The 14,608-nt window shown below is 35.0% G+C and overlaps 1 long non-coding RNA gene across 1 annotated transcript in view; it reads left to right on the forward strand.

Moving 5' to 3' along the window:
- LOC144320390 (uncharacterized) overlaps positions 1-14,260 on the forward strand; it is a 29,478-nt gene extending 15,218 nt beyond the window's left edge. The window contains exons 2-3 of the long non-coding RNA XR_013385924.1: positions 13,280-13,608; positions 13,904-14,260. This is a non-coding gene — a long non-coding RNA (uncharacterized LOC144320390). The remainder of the gene's footprint in view (positions 1-13,279; positions 13,609-13,903) is intronic.
- Positions 14,261-14,608: the final 348 nt, after the last annotated feature.

The raw sequence follows: 14,608 nt of genomic DNA on the forward strand, positions 1-14,608 counted from the left end.
CTCTGTGACTATCATAAATAAATAAAAATTTAAAAAAAATTTTAAAATTTTTACTTATTTATGATAGTCACAGAGACAGAGAGAGACAGAGGCAGACATATAGGCAGAGGGAGAAGCAGGCTCCATGCACCGGGAGCCCGACGTGGGATTCGATCCCGGGTCTCCAGGATCGCGCCCTGGGCCAAAGGCCCGCGCCAAACCGCTGCACCACCCAGGGATCCCACTTTTAGGATATCTTAAAAAGATTAAACAAGGTGAAGATCTTGCCAACAATTTAACAACATGATATCTGTAAGAAAACATCTATCAGTGGTAAAAACTCAATCACAAATTGAATATAGATATTTGACTTAGCTTCTCTGTTCAACTTATAGGAGATTTTTGGGTTGGTGAAACTTGTCTTTAAAATTTTTTTAATAAAGCGCTAAATAAATTGAATTCATTGTATTTATTTTTTAAATTTGGTTAAAATGCAATTTAAAATTATACATTAAAAACTTCAATGAACAATTTCATTGGCAATCATTAAATTGAATATCTAAGGGGATGTAGGAATAAGAGATTAATGTAATCAGCCATTTTCTTACTACTGCTGATGTGAACATAAAATATTACATATTTAGTATGTAAACTGTATATATTCTAAAAGCAATAAGAAATGGTCTTGCAAAAAAAATGGCAGATGTTTGACAATGCAGATTTCTCCTCTTAAAGTTTGCTGTACCATCCCAACAATACAACAAATACTTAAAATCCCAAAACAAAGAAAACCTACTCCACAAAATTAACCTTAACAACCGGGAAGTTAAAAAAAACAAATCTCAGGTTTGCCTAACTACAAATCCTATTGTGTCAAGAAGATGAAGATGAAGATTCCGTACTCTGTAGAAGTACTTCCAGAAGTCACTTCCAAAGGTGGCTTCTATAACATCATCTGAACAGGAAAGCAAATGATCCTAACTATGATCATAACTATTATCTTAGAAAAATTAAGAGAATAATTGCAACCCCCATATAGAGGTGGCATTCTGAAAAACATCGTAAATTGTATACTTTACATAGCAAAAAAAAGAAAAGAAAAGAAAAGGAAAGAAAAGAAAAAATTAGTTCTGTAGAATGAAATAAACAACGGAAAATTAACTTCATCTACATGAATTGCTATCTTTCCCCTTTCTCTTTCTGTTCCTGCCATCTTGCTCTTTTTATTTTTTTAATATTTTATTTATTTATTTATTCATGAGAGAGAGAGAGAGAGACAGAAGCAGAGACACAGGCAGAGGGAGAAGCAGGCTCCATGCAGGGAGTCTGATGTGGGACTTGATTCCGGGTCTCCAGGATCACGCCCTGTGCTGAAGGCGGCGCTAAACCGCTGAGCCACCGGGCTGCTCCATCTTGCTCTTTTTAAACATTTTTTTTAAATGCATCATGCCCCTTATCTAAATATATTCGAGAATAATATTTTCTCCATTTGTAACCATCAACACCATTCCTGATGTGCAGATTCCCATTCATCCCAAGTAGACATTGGCTTCCCAGACTAGATTAAGTCTCCTTATTATCCCATACTTTCTTATTTTAACAACCTCACAATTATATTTTCTTACTGTCTATTTTTGCACTATACTATAAGGCCAACGAGGTTGGGGACCACATTTGATTGGGGGCCAAATTTACCTCATTTAGTAACTGATGCGTCTAGTACTTCGTATACTACTGGATATATTTGATATATCCATTTATCTAGCTGTTAAATGAAAGAATACATAGAAGATGAGAAGGTTATTAGTTCTCAGTAAAGCACCTCCTGATAAAAATTTGTAGTAAGAGGAATTTAGAGATATTACAGACCCTTAAAGCCTGAAGAGGTTAAGTGACTAGCTCTATGATGCTATAAGTTATCAGTTAGTGGCAAAGGTTGAATTAGTCCTCAGTGAACCTAGCTCTCTTAGCCACAAGAACACTGGGCACATGAACCACAGAAGCTGTTCAAATGCACATCTCTGGCCTCTATACCTGAAGAGTTCCTACTCAATATGCAGGGCCAATATAACTATTAGCCACAGTAAACACAGGGCCTAGGGCCTACACACTTTTAGGGAGGTATGAAAATATTTTAATATTTTTAAAAATCATAAGAAAAATATGAGCCTTTAGGTCAAAGTAAAATTTTAAATGCATAATATGAATATATTTGTCTTTATACTAACAAAAATATAAGAGAAGGCGGCCCACGGGGGAAAAACGTATGGCTCATAAAAGTCATAAAGTGACCCTGTGAATAAGTCTGAGGTGGAAATTTTTAGGAACTTTCTCAAATGATTTTGAAGAAGGTAATCCTTAGGACCACATTTGAGTTATATGGTAGATTTTTCTGCTCTAGTCCTAACTCAGATTTATTGGAGAATAATCTGAGTTATCGATTTTCTAAAGAAAAAGATCCCTTTGTTAAGAATATTGTTTATTAATACAGAAAATGATTCAAATACACAGAAAAGAATGTAAACTTCTCTTTGTCACATTAGGAATAAAAACATTAAATCACATAAGAAGATTGAAACTAAAGAAAGTAGCAGGTAACTTCATTAGTAAATAGAGAAATTGAAATTATAAATAATATTTCAACTCACTTCAGGATAAAAATAATCCAATATATATTTTCATTACGACTGAATGGGATTTAGCACAGACAAGAAATTCTGGTATAACACAGGAGAGATTATTATTATAATTCATTACATTAGTAGGAAAGATAGTAAAAAAAATCAATTATCTCAAAAGATGATGAGAAAAAATGACAAAATTCTACATCTATTCTTGATTAAAACACCAAAAAATTATGTTTGGAGCATTTCTTTCTTAGCATGACAAAGAGTACAGATTTAAAACTGAGAGCTAACATTTTTTAAAAATTTCATTTATTTATTCATGAGAGACACACACAGGGAGGAGGGCGGGGGGTGCGGCAGAGACACAGGCAGAGGGAGAAGCAGGCTCCATGCAGGGAGCCCGATGTGGGACTCGATCCCGGGTCTCCAGGACCATGACCTGGGCCGAAGGTGGCGCTAAACTACTGAGCCACCCGGGCTGCCTGCTAACATTATACTTAATGGAGAAACATGGTTATTCTCTTTAAAAAACAGGAATAAGATAAGAATATACTCTTTACCAACTCTTACTTAATAATATACCAGAACATACTAAGCCATGACTATCCAAAAAGGACAATAATTAAGATACAAATATAGGAAAATTAAAAATAGAAAAAATGTTCTGTGAATAAAATCATTATATACCTGAACTCAAGAAAATCAAGCAAAAAATACAGAAATGAAATAATAAAGTAACAAAGCCTCTATAAACAGCTAAATATCATGGTATACATGGAAACAAAGTGTAGAGGCAGAAACATGAAAAGCTGGTAGCTCCACTTTTTCCACATCCATTTCAATTTATGGTGAATTTATATGACGTACTTTGAACTAGATTCAGAAGCCAAGATATAGCTAATGCATTGGCATCTCCAAATTATCAGCACACAACTCACCATCTGTACATATGCTTTGTGGGAGAAGGGTGACATTTGTTCCTGAGCACTCACTCAACCATGCATAAACACAAATGCATGCACATAAAACATATACACCCACTCACAAGTACACACACGAAAACACAAACATACATTTCTACACACACAAACACATATACATTCATATAGGTTTGCACATGTACATATAAAACGCATATATATACACATGCCCCTCTCCTCTTTCAGAGGATATTTGGCAAATGTCCAAAAGGATTAAAATCAGAATTTTCATGGACAAAAGCTAGAAGGTAATGGAAATAGAGTTCACATCCCTATAGTCTCGATATGAAATTCATGTTACTAATCACAGTACTTTGGGGCCACCTCTATAAACAGAGAGTGAGAATATTTGCCTTAAAGGGGCTAAGGGCTATGGGTGATAGCATTCACAAAGTGATTAACACAATGCTGACACATAGTGTACGCTTAACTGAATGTTAGACTTTTTTTTAGTACTCTTTCCTATGTAATGTCATTATCTAAAATTCATGTGACAGCTCTACAGCAGTCTACAGTCATTCAGCAATCTACTTTTCTAAATCTCAAGGACCTGGAGATCTGTCAAAAGAATAAACTTCTAAATTATGAAGATCAAGTATTTTATTCCCGGGCCAATGTTTTTTCACTATAACATGGTGATGACTGTCAGAAGGAAATACGGTTAGTCCACAGACTGGGTAGGTTGAGTGGTAGAAAAAAATGGTAGTAAAGTTGTAAGTAAAAATGTGGAGGAGCAATGCTTCAAAGGGAGAGAGAAGAAGGTACTGAATGTAGGACATAATGAAAGCAGTAACATTTGCTACCTGTGATTTGAGAAGAAGGTGAATGAAGAGGAATCCAGAGATACTCTAGGTACATGCAAGGAAACTGCTATTTGAGGAAAATTTGATAAAGTTGTTATTCAAGCGTTGAGGTTGAAAAGGCAGCAGGCTATCGGAAATCAGTATTATCAAAACGAATAAGGTAGATTTGACATATTGTAAAAAGTTTTAGACCTTGAATCAGAAGACTTGCATTTACTGTACAGCCAGTCACAAGTCATTTAACTTGAGTACCAATTTTCATAAGTGTAAAATGGAGAAGATAATTCTTTATTATCTAAGAGAGTTGTTGTGGATCACAAATAATATCATATTTATTTACCTTAAATAATTCTTAATTGTAAAAGTTTTTAATGTAAGAATTGAAATACCACCCATTTGTTTCCATAAGATATTTGTGACCTGTTTCCGGTATTGGATATTGTGGATGTAGTTTTATTTTTTAACAACTTGCCTAGAACCTAGTAAGAAAACTGTCAAATGAACAAACTGTTATAATACGGGACATAAATTTTAAAGATGGATGCTGACCTCTATCTGCAAGAAATAAGAAAAATCTATAAAATAATTAGATATGTAGATGGAAAGATGAGGGATTTTTATTATATGTTTGCTTTTTTTCTGTCTTTGTTTTTACATTTTTCTTCCCTACACTCAACCTGACACTTTGCTTAACTTAAGACTCCTGATTATCAGGTTTACTCAATGTGGAATTATTTTTACCCCAAGCGCAGTTGTATTAGGCTAATAAGAATGTTGTGGGATCTGTTTATTAGCTTGGCCTCCTCATTAATGAGACTCATGTGGCTTTCAGTGTGTAATTATCCACCTTAAGGGAATGAGGTGGTTTCCTGCCTGAGAGTCAATCTGGCTACCAGTGAAGAGTGGCATTATTCAATCCCAGCAGTTCTATTCTCCTTGGAGATAATGATAGAAATGACATAATATCATGCTCATAATTCTCAGTGTATTTTATCAACATTAACTGATTTATATCTAACAAGGTTGTTTGCTGATCTGAGAATCCAGTTACTAATATAATTTTGAAAAAGGTGCTTTTTGAGGCTAAAAGCTAGGGAAGTTAGATGACTGCCCTGGAATTAGAAAATAGTGTAAACTATCAGTGATGCTGTCTTATTTCAAGGACTCATAAAAAATATAGGTAGCTTTTGAATTGCAGTAGAGCTCTGTTTAAAAGTGTGGTTACTAGTCATTTTTAAAGCATGCAGTATTCATTTTCTTGAGAAATCTACTTAAAATGCTGTTTAGGTACTTACTCAGGTCCACCAAAGTACATTTACTGTTTAATGGACTGGAACTATAGGTAGTAATTCACCTATTTCATACAAACTAACCCCAGTGATTTTATGGGAAATTACATTCCAAATTTCAACTTTGATATTACAATATATGGCATGGAGAAAAGAAACCCTCATTCCATATTCACTTAACTCTCATCCATAGAGAAAAATTAGAGTCTTTTCTGGTTCCTGGAGAGTAGCAGCAGCTCTAGTTGGGAGGGCAAAGGCGTTAAATACTCTAGGGCACAGATTGACCAGCTTTCCACGTAAAAGGCCAGATAGTAAAATATCTTGGCTTTGTGGGCCAAGAGGCAAAATCAAAGCTATTACATAGGTATTTATAAACAACAGAGAAACTTCCACATTTTTAATTGAGAAATTAAAAATATATTAATTGAGTACATTTTGTAATTCAGGTCTACTAACAAGGAAAATAGAAATTCTATTCTATTAAGCATTTTGCTTAATTTTGTTTCAGTTAATATTTTCCATCACCAAAATCAACTGCAAATATTTATCGGGTAACACTGATCTACAAGGATATTTTTACACATTTCAGCTCTAAAAAAATTTTTTTTTCACACAGATCGGTATTGATAAATACTGGTAGCAGGCCATGGGTTATGACCGTAAACATATTTTTTCACTTGGAAGGCTTTTATAGATTCTATTATTCTTTTGCCATCAACCATTAACCATGTCATGTCATTGCTGTTGTGCAGATTAGTCACTTCCAAAACAAAATTAGGTGGAAGCTCCTCAATTGCATAGTTAAATGGATTTTGAAATACAGAAATTTCTTTGGCACTTGTAGTAAGGTCTGAAAATGCTACTGAAATTATAGTTTGAGTTCCTAAAATATAACACTAAAACATTTTGTGAAAATGGACACCTTGCATCTTATTTTAATTTCTGACTGGTATCATGGGAAGTATAGAAAGCAGTTTGATTTACCTGTAATCCACAGTGGGTGGCTGCTGCTGCAAATGGCAAGATTTCATTCTTTTTTATGGCTGAATAATATTCTATTGTATATATAGATCACATCTTCTTTATCCATCCATCTATCAATGCGCTGCTTCCATAATTTGGCTATTGCAGATAATGTTGCAATAAGCATAGGGGTGCATGTATCCCTTTGAATTAGTGTTTTCATATTCATTGAGTAAATATCCATTAGTGTGTTTGCTGGATGGTAGGGCAGTTCTATTTTTAATTCTCTGAGTAAACTCCACACTGTCTTCCACAGTGGCTGACCAGTATGCATTCCCAACAGTCCACAAGGATTCCTTTTTCTTTACATCCTCGCCAACACTTCTTTCTTGTGTGTGTGTATGTGTGTGTGTGTGTGTGTGTGTGTGTGTGTTTTCATTCTGACAGGTATGAGGTGACAATACATTGTGGTTTTGATCTGCATTTCCCTGATGAGTGATGAGCATCTTTTCATGTGTCTGTTGGCCATCTGTATGTATTCATTAGAGAAATGTCTGCTTATATCTTCTACCCATTTTTTAATTTGATTATTTATTTCTGGGGTTTTGTGGTATCTTTATTTTTTATTTAAATTTTAATTAGTTGACATGCTGTGCAATATTGGTTTCAGAAGTAAAATTCAGTGATTCATCACTTAAACATACAACACCCAGTGCTCATCACAAGTGCCCTTTTTATTTTTTTTAATTTTAATTTTTTTAATTTTTTTTTAATTTATTTTTTTATTGGAGTTCAATTTGCCAACATATAGCATAACACCCAGTGCTCATCCCGCCAAGTGCCCCCTCAGTGCCTGTCACCCAGTCACCCCCACCCCCCACCCACTTCCCCTTCTACCACCTAGTTCGTTTCCCAGAGTTCGGTGTCTCTCATGTTTTCTCACCCTCACTCTTATTTTCACTCATTATCTCTCCTTTCCCTTTACTCCCTTTCACTAATTTTTATATTCTATTTTTGGGGTATTGAATTGTAGAAGTTCTTTATATATTTTAGATACTAACTCTATTGGTTATGTCATTTGCAAATATCTCCTCCCATTCAGTAGGCTGTCTTTTAGTTTTGTTGATGGTTTCTTTTGCTGTGCAGAAGCTTTTTACTTTGATATAGAGGGAAGAAGACAGTCTTCAAAGATGGTGTTTGGAAAACAGGTACATGCAAAAGAGTGAAACTGGATCACTTCCTTACTCTATACACACAAATAAACTCAAAATGGATTAAAGACCTACATGTGAGACTTGTTGCCATAAAAATCCTAGAAGAAAGCACAGGCAGTAATTTTCTCTGACATTGTCCATAGCAACAATTTTCTAGATATGCTCCTGAGGCAAGGGAAATAAAAGTAAAAATAAGCTATTGTGACTGTATCTTGCAATTTATTCTTGCTGGGCTTCCAGTATGATGTTGATGCTTTTTAAATTTTTTATGTATTGATCTAATTCAATAACAATCTACATTCTACTGTGTCTTAAAATTATCAGAAGTCCACTTTTCCCTTCTTTTTCTGTTTTAACATAATGTGTATGCACTGGTAAAAAAATATTACAGGTTATGGGATAGAGATATGTGTGGCACTTAAAACATTGAGAATTTACAACTATATTACTGTGATTGGTAGTACTTTGAGCAGTAGTGTGAAACAAAGGGAGAGCTACATGTTGTCTCTGTAGCAACTACTCAACTCTGCTACTGTAGCCCACAACCTTAGAAAATATGAGATAAATTTGTATGGCTGTGTTCCAACAATAAAACTTTATTTATGATTATGAAATATGAATTTTATACACTTTTCACACATCATGAAGTCTTATCCTTCTTTTGATTTTTCTCAAAATGTATGTACCATTCTTTTTTTTTTTTTTTTAAGATTTTACTTATTTATTCATGAGAGACACAGAGAGAGGTAGAGACACAGGCAGAGGGAGAAACAGGCTCCATGCAGGGAACCCGATGTGGGACTCGATCCCGGGTCTCCAGGATCACACCTTGGGCTGAAGGTGGTGCTAAACCACTGAGCCACCCAGGCTGCCCCATGTATGCACCATTCTGAGCTCTCAGGCAACACAAAAACAGGTGGCAGACTGGATTTGTCCCATGGGCTGAGGTTTGCTGACCCTTGATCTTAGTGATAGGAAATATCTAGGGAGGGTGAAAAGGAGGAATAAAGGTTTCATATAAAGACACAAGCCAAAAAAAAAAAAAAAAAAGACACAAGCCTAGGGCTATGGGCCAATACCTTAACATATATTCTTCTGAGAGAGGACAAGTCTGTGTATATGCGTGTGTACTGTGTCCATATGTGTATATATGGGTGAACAAATATTTAAGTGTGGCCAAATGTATGCATATTTAGGTGTTTGTGTCTATGTGTGTGTGTAAATATGTGCATAATTTTTTTAATACTCAGTTGCACGTAAACACACAAACATGTAAGGGCTCAGTAGCGAATCATAATTACCTTTTTTTCCCCACAGGTGTATGAACAGATAGTTGTGTGTTGATAATTTAAAGATGCCATATATCAGTAATATCTTGACTATAGGATTTATCTCAAAGTTATACTTTGTAACGTGTTTCCAAAGAGTCTAGATAAGTCTCTTTCAATAACATTGTTCTTTTGATGAGCTAGCCAGAAACTGAATTGCCACATAACTCTTCAGACAACTACACCAGATTTAGTGCCAAAATTTAAATGTCCACACCTCCAAGGCACATCTCCATTTACTCCTAATTTAAAAAAAAATCTCATCTTAAAATACATATCTCCCTGGGAGTTACGAAAGTTAATTTGTCTTCTAGTTTCATTTTTTTTGTTTTTTTTTTTTCTTTCAAATATATTATTTAACTTTCTGAAGTGTTTGGAGGCACTCTGGATAAATGGGGAAAATATCAAATGAAAAAGTTTTTTTTTTTTTCATCCTGTGGGACTATATGCAGGGGGTGACAGGTCAGCACACATTTTCTTGCCAATTCCATATGTGAAATTCATGGGATACTCAGAAATAGTGTGTGCCTCAATCTACTCAGCTGGAAAGTTGGATTTTAAAAAATGGCTTGCAGAGAGAATATGGAAGGTATGGTGCCTGGCAATTGAAGTGGACTGTAGGAGATTCCCAACACATTACATGTCTCAAATGATGAGCACTCCAAGTAATATAACAAGGAGAGAAAGGTTATTATCAAATACAGCCTTAGTCAACAAGAGGATTTCCTGCTGTCTGTGGACACAGAGGGATGAGAAAACATAAAGTCACAGTGAGTACTGTTTGCTCTATGATATTTAGAAGTAATTTTATCATAAAATTTACTTCTGTACTTTAAGCTGCCAGAAACCTCTGAAATGAAACAAAGCTTTGAGTGAAGGAACAGTCCCTAGACCTATCATGTAAAAATCTCTTCTAATAATATACTTTTCATTTATTCAACATCTAATTATTTCCTGTCTGTGAGTTGGCTTTTTTGGGGGGATGGATCTGACTTCTGTTCATATAAAAATATTTTCTTCTTTTATTTCCAAGACATATTCTAACGATTGATTTTTACCCTTTTTTGAAATTATGGCATTTTTTCTTGTTATGCTTCTAATAATACATAGCAAAATAGGAAATCAACCTCATAAATAATGTATCAAAACTTTCACCTTTTAAAAGTGATTTACCTGGCTCAAAGAGGACAGATTTGCACCTATAATTAAATAAAAAAGAAACTGCTGTCTCTCAAATGTGCCTGTGTTCCCCAAAGACAGTAAAATAAGTCAGTCTGATCAATTATAAAAGAGTGAATATCAGTCATTATATGTAACTCTAAATAAATATAGAGAACACAACATATTAGATACTATATGGGAATGATGGAAAATATCCCTCAGTTATGATGTCAGTGAATGCACAATTTCTGCTGTTCAGAACTGTTTCTGTGCTAAAATTACCAGTTATATGGATTTTTCAGAATATGTGGAAAATAGATCCTGAACTGCAACTGAAGTGGGTGTTTACTTCTACTCTTCTTTAGATGTGAAAGTCAATTCTGTTACAGGTCAGGTTTGCAAAGCTAAATAAAATTAGTATATGCTCTCCCAACCAAATGGCTCAAATATCTGTGATTCTATGTACCTCAACAGTATATGAGTATCTTACAACTCTAAGTTTTTGGCATCCTTGAGAAGGAAATAAGTGAAAGCAGGAGAACTAGGCAAAATCTACACTACATTGCACTTGATTAGCTCATGGATTGATCAGACATTGATCTTTTGAGTAAACTATGGGTGACTTAACCCTACCTTCTCCCAGATTAGACCTTTGTAATCAGTCACTATTTCAGAAACGTACATGACCCATGACTGTTTTTGTCTCTTTAAGTATCTCAGTCTGACTTGAAAACTTTGATCTCTGATGAGATTAAAACAAAAATTAAACCAATATATAAAGATTCAATGCTTGATCTTAGCTGAATCTAACTGAGTTTTCTTTCTGTTTACAGATAAGGACGTTTCCTCCTAAATTGTTAGATTTTTATCATATATATGACATATATCTTTTCATCTCTATACTATACTATGAAAAAATCCATATGGAGATGCATCATTGTCTTTCAGGTGTCAAAATTTGTTGATAAATATATAGTTTATATGAAGCTTATAAATGGCAAGTAAACAACTGTGACTTAAACTAATACGAAATTCAAATAAAAATGCATGTGTGGTCTAACAAATAAAGTAGATGGCCCAGGTTCAAAGTTAGGAATGAACTAGTTCTGTGGGTAAAGCCATTTTACCTAGCTATGCCTGTAAGACAGTAAGAAAAAAAGCAAGAACTTATTGAATATTACAACTAAATTTGGGTTCTTGATAAATCAGTCAATATACTTTGTACAGAAATTATCTCTTCCAACACATGATTGTTTCCAGTTCATATTATGCTTACAAAGGATGGATTTTCATCACATCGAATGGCTTAATTTGGTTAATTGTGTTTCTTTCTCAATATACCATCTGTTTGAGGGTTAAGTTGAAGATAACTGAAACACCTCTGGTAATTTTAAGCAGAAAAGGATTTAATACAAGAATTCAGTTTGTGCAAACTTATTGGAAAGCCTGGAGGGAAGTCTCTAATACCATAGAAGTAATCCACCAGGTGAATCTCTTCCTTTGTTATACTTAAGAATTTAGAGCACTGTCTTTTCAACCATATGGTTCAGGAATGTATTATTGTAGCTGCTGTAGTCTCTAGATTAGAAAACTATGTACTTTGACTCCAGTGTCACATTACACCTATATATTGGCAAAAATTGATGCCCTGAGTCTTCTCAATATTCACAAATTAATTATGTGTCACTGGGATTTCTGCAAATGTTGTTACAGAAAAATTCAGGGCCTGGATGAGTATGATGACAAAAAGAAAAAAAAAGGCAGAAATGGTAGACCTGTGGCTTCCACATTACTCTGCCTTACTTAGACATGAATGTTGCTTAACTGTCCAAATCTAAACCACATTCTGAGCCTGTTTGCAAGAGTCTTACAAATGCAGATTTAGCTTCTTAACCTCAGTAGCATGGGAAAGCACAAGTAGAAAAAGGTGAGTGGATATTGAACAATAAAACAGGATAACTCCCACTGTCCAGCAATGTTCACTGACCACTCATGTTACTCTTCCCATACATAAATTTCCAAACAACAGTAGCAGCAACAACTGATTTTTCATTCAATACAACTATTCCCCCCATATAAATAAAAACATACTGCCCCCAAGAAAAGAAACCCAGGCTTCTAATAGTCATAGAATCCTTCTTTAAATGATGTTCCTTGGGGATCCCTGGGTGGCTCAGCGGTTTGGCACCTGCCTTTGGTCCAGGGCGTGATCCTGGAGTCCCGGGATCAAGTCCCACATCGGGCTCCCAGCATGGAGCCTGCTTCTCCCTCTGCCTGTGTCTCTGCCCGACCACCCCCCCTCCATGTCTGTCATGAATAAATAAGTAAAATCTTAAAAAAAAATAAATGGTGTTCCTTCCTCTGCTAGTTCATTAACCTTCCCATCTATATATCCTACAAGGTTATCAAAGAATAATTTACAATATAAAATGAGGGAAACTAAGTGGGAGAAAGGAAAAATATTTACATAGACATAGCTACCTAAAGAAAAAGAGGCTATTCCAGCTTTTGTTTCTCCAAATGGTCACAAGAGTATGTTTGCTATTTAAAGTATTATTTTACATCTTCTGAATTTCATGCTTCCATTGCCCTCAGCTGTTTGAGGTTAAATGATGGGTGAGTTAAGGCAAACCTTCATTCCTGATGAGCCTGAGCTGTTACTGGTGACGTCTGTTTTGGATTACTGGAATTGTACATGAACTTACACCTGGTAATTCAAAGGGCGTGGTAATATAAAGACGCATCTATACATCTATACATAGCCCTTCCGTTCTAGATACTCACATACTACTGTCCCTGACACATCTTAGTAGCAGCTCTAGGTCTCTATAAAATTAATATTAATCTTCTTATCCAATAGAGAAACCTCGTTTTCTCCTGTTACTTTAAGGTCATAAGGAGCCCAGAAATGGCTAACAGCAGACTCATTTTCCAGGTCTAGAAACAAGTGTGCCATCTGATAGAAACATTTCCTTGGATATTATAGCCTCTAAACTAGTAGAGGTCAAAACTGTGAGAAGAACAAGGACATTTTTGCAAGAGGACACATCATCAAATTCCACATTATAAATTCACATTACAGAAGATGCACCAAGAATCAATGTCTGATACCTCACCTCTTAACATCTATGAAGTTGATGATTTGACACTGGGACCTCTGCCAATGTTGCCACAGAACAGTTCAATGCTACTGTGACCATGCTTGCCACCAAAAGAGCAGAAGTAATGGGAGCACAGCTTCACTCTTCTGCATCCAAATGTCATGTGAGTGCCTCCGATTCTTTTAGCCCAGAACATATATAGACCCTAGCTGGAAGGGATCCTGGAAAACACAACATATTGGAAGGAAGGTGGAATGGAGGTTGAGTGTCAGTCCATTTTACCTACCACACCAATTTTACAACATTCTTTTTAATTCAGGTCATGGGTTATCCAATTATAAAAGCCAAAGTGATGTTCACTATTTTTCTGTTCATCATTCAAAATGGCATAAAATCCTTCTTTTTACCCAGTGTGTTCCCCAATTATTCAACTGTTTTTATTTCTTGTTTTATTCTAGATCCTAATTTTACTTCTGCCAGGCAAGCCTTCCTGTCCAATTTGAATTTTTTCATTTGGCAACCAAGAATTCAATATCGTATTATGTTTGCAATGGATCACCCCAGGTTATCTTGCTCCTAAGGCCCTTATTTGTGTCTCTTCATTGTTCTTTGCTAAAAGTTATGCCTCTCTCTCTCTTTTCTTTGGGGGGGGGGGAGCCTCTCTCTTTTTAAATAACTTTCCAAATGAAGTTTTCCCATGCCAGCTCTTTGAGAAATTGGTCACCTAATTCCATGGACAACACTTTGTATCACTAATTATCTTCAGCCAAACATTGGATATAAATATATACTATTAAATATTCTTGAAGTGTTTACTCTGAATGTTTAATTTATATAACCATAATATCCTTTATATAAGTATAAAAACTTTTTCCCCTTTTTTCCATTTAACAAATATTTACTCAGTGCTATTATGTGCAGAATGAATTAATTGTATCCGTGGGGATAGGAAAATGTATAGCCTGATAAATATAGACTAGCACTCTATACATGAAGGTTGTGAGTGATTATGATTTATTTTATATCCTAAGAGGTACAGTAGAATGTTGGCCACAGACCCAAACCTGTAACTCCAACTCATACATTTATAAAGTTATACATCATATTTCAGATAGAAATATAAAATTAAAGAAATGAAATTTCATGGGTTCAAGTATTCTTTA

The sequence above is a fragment of the Canis aureus genome, chromosome 9 (assembly GCF_053574225.1).
Source record: "Canis aureus isolate CA01 chromosome 9, VMU_Caureus_v.1.0, whole genome shotgun sequence".
NCBI classification, from domain to species: Eukaryota; Metazoa; Chordata; class Mammalia; order Carnivora; family Canidae; genus Canis; species Canis aureus.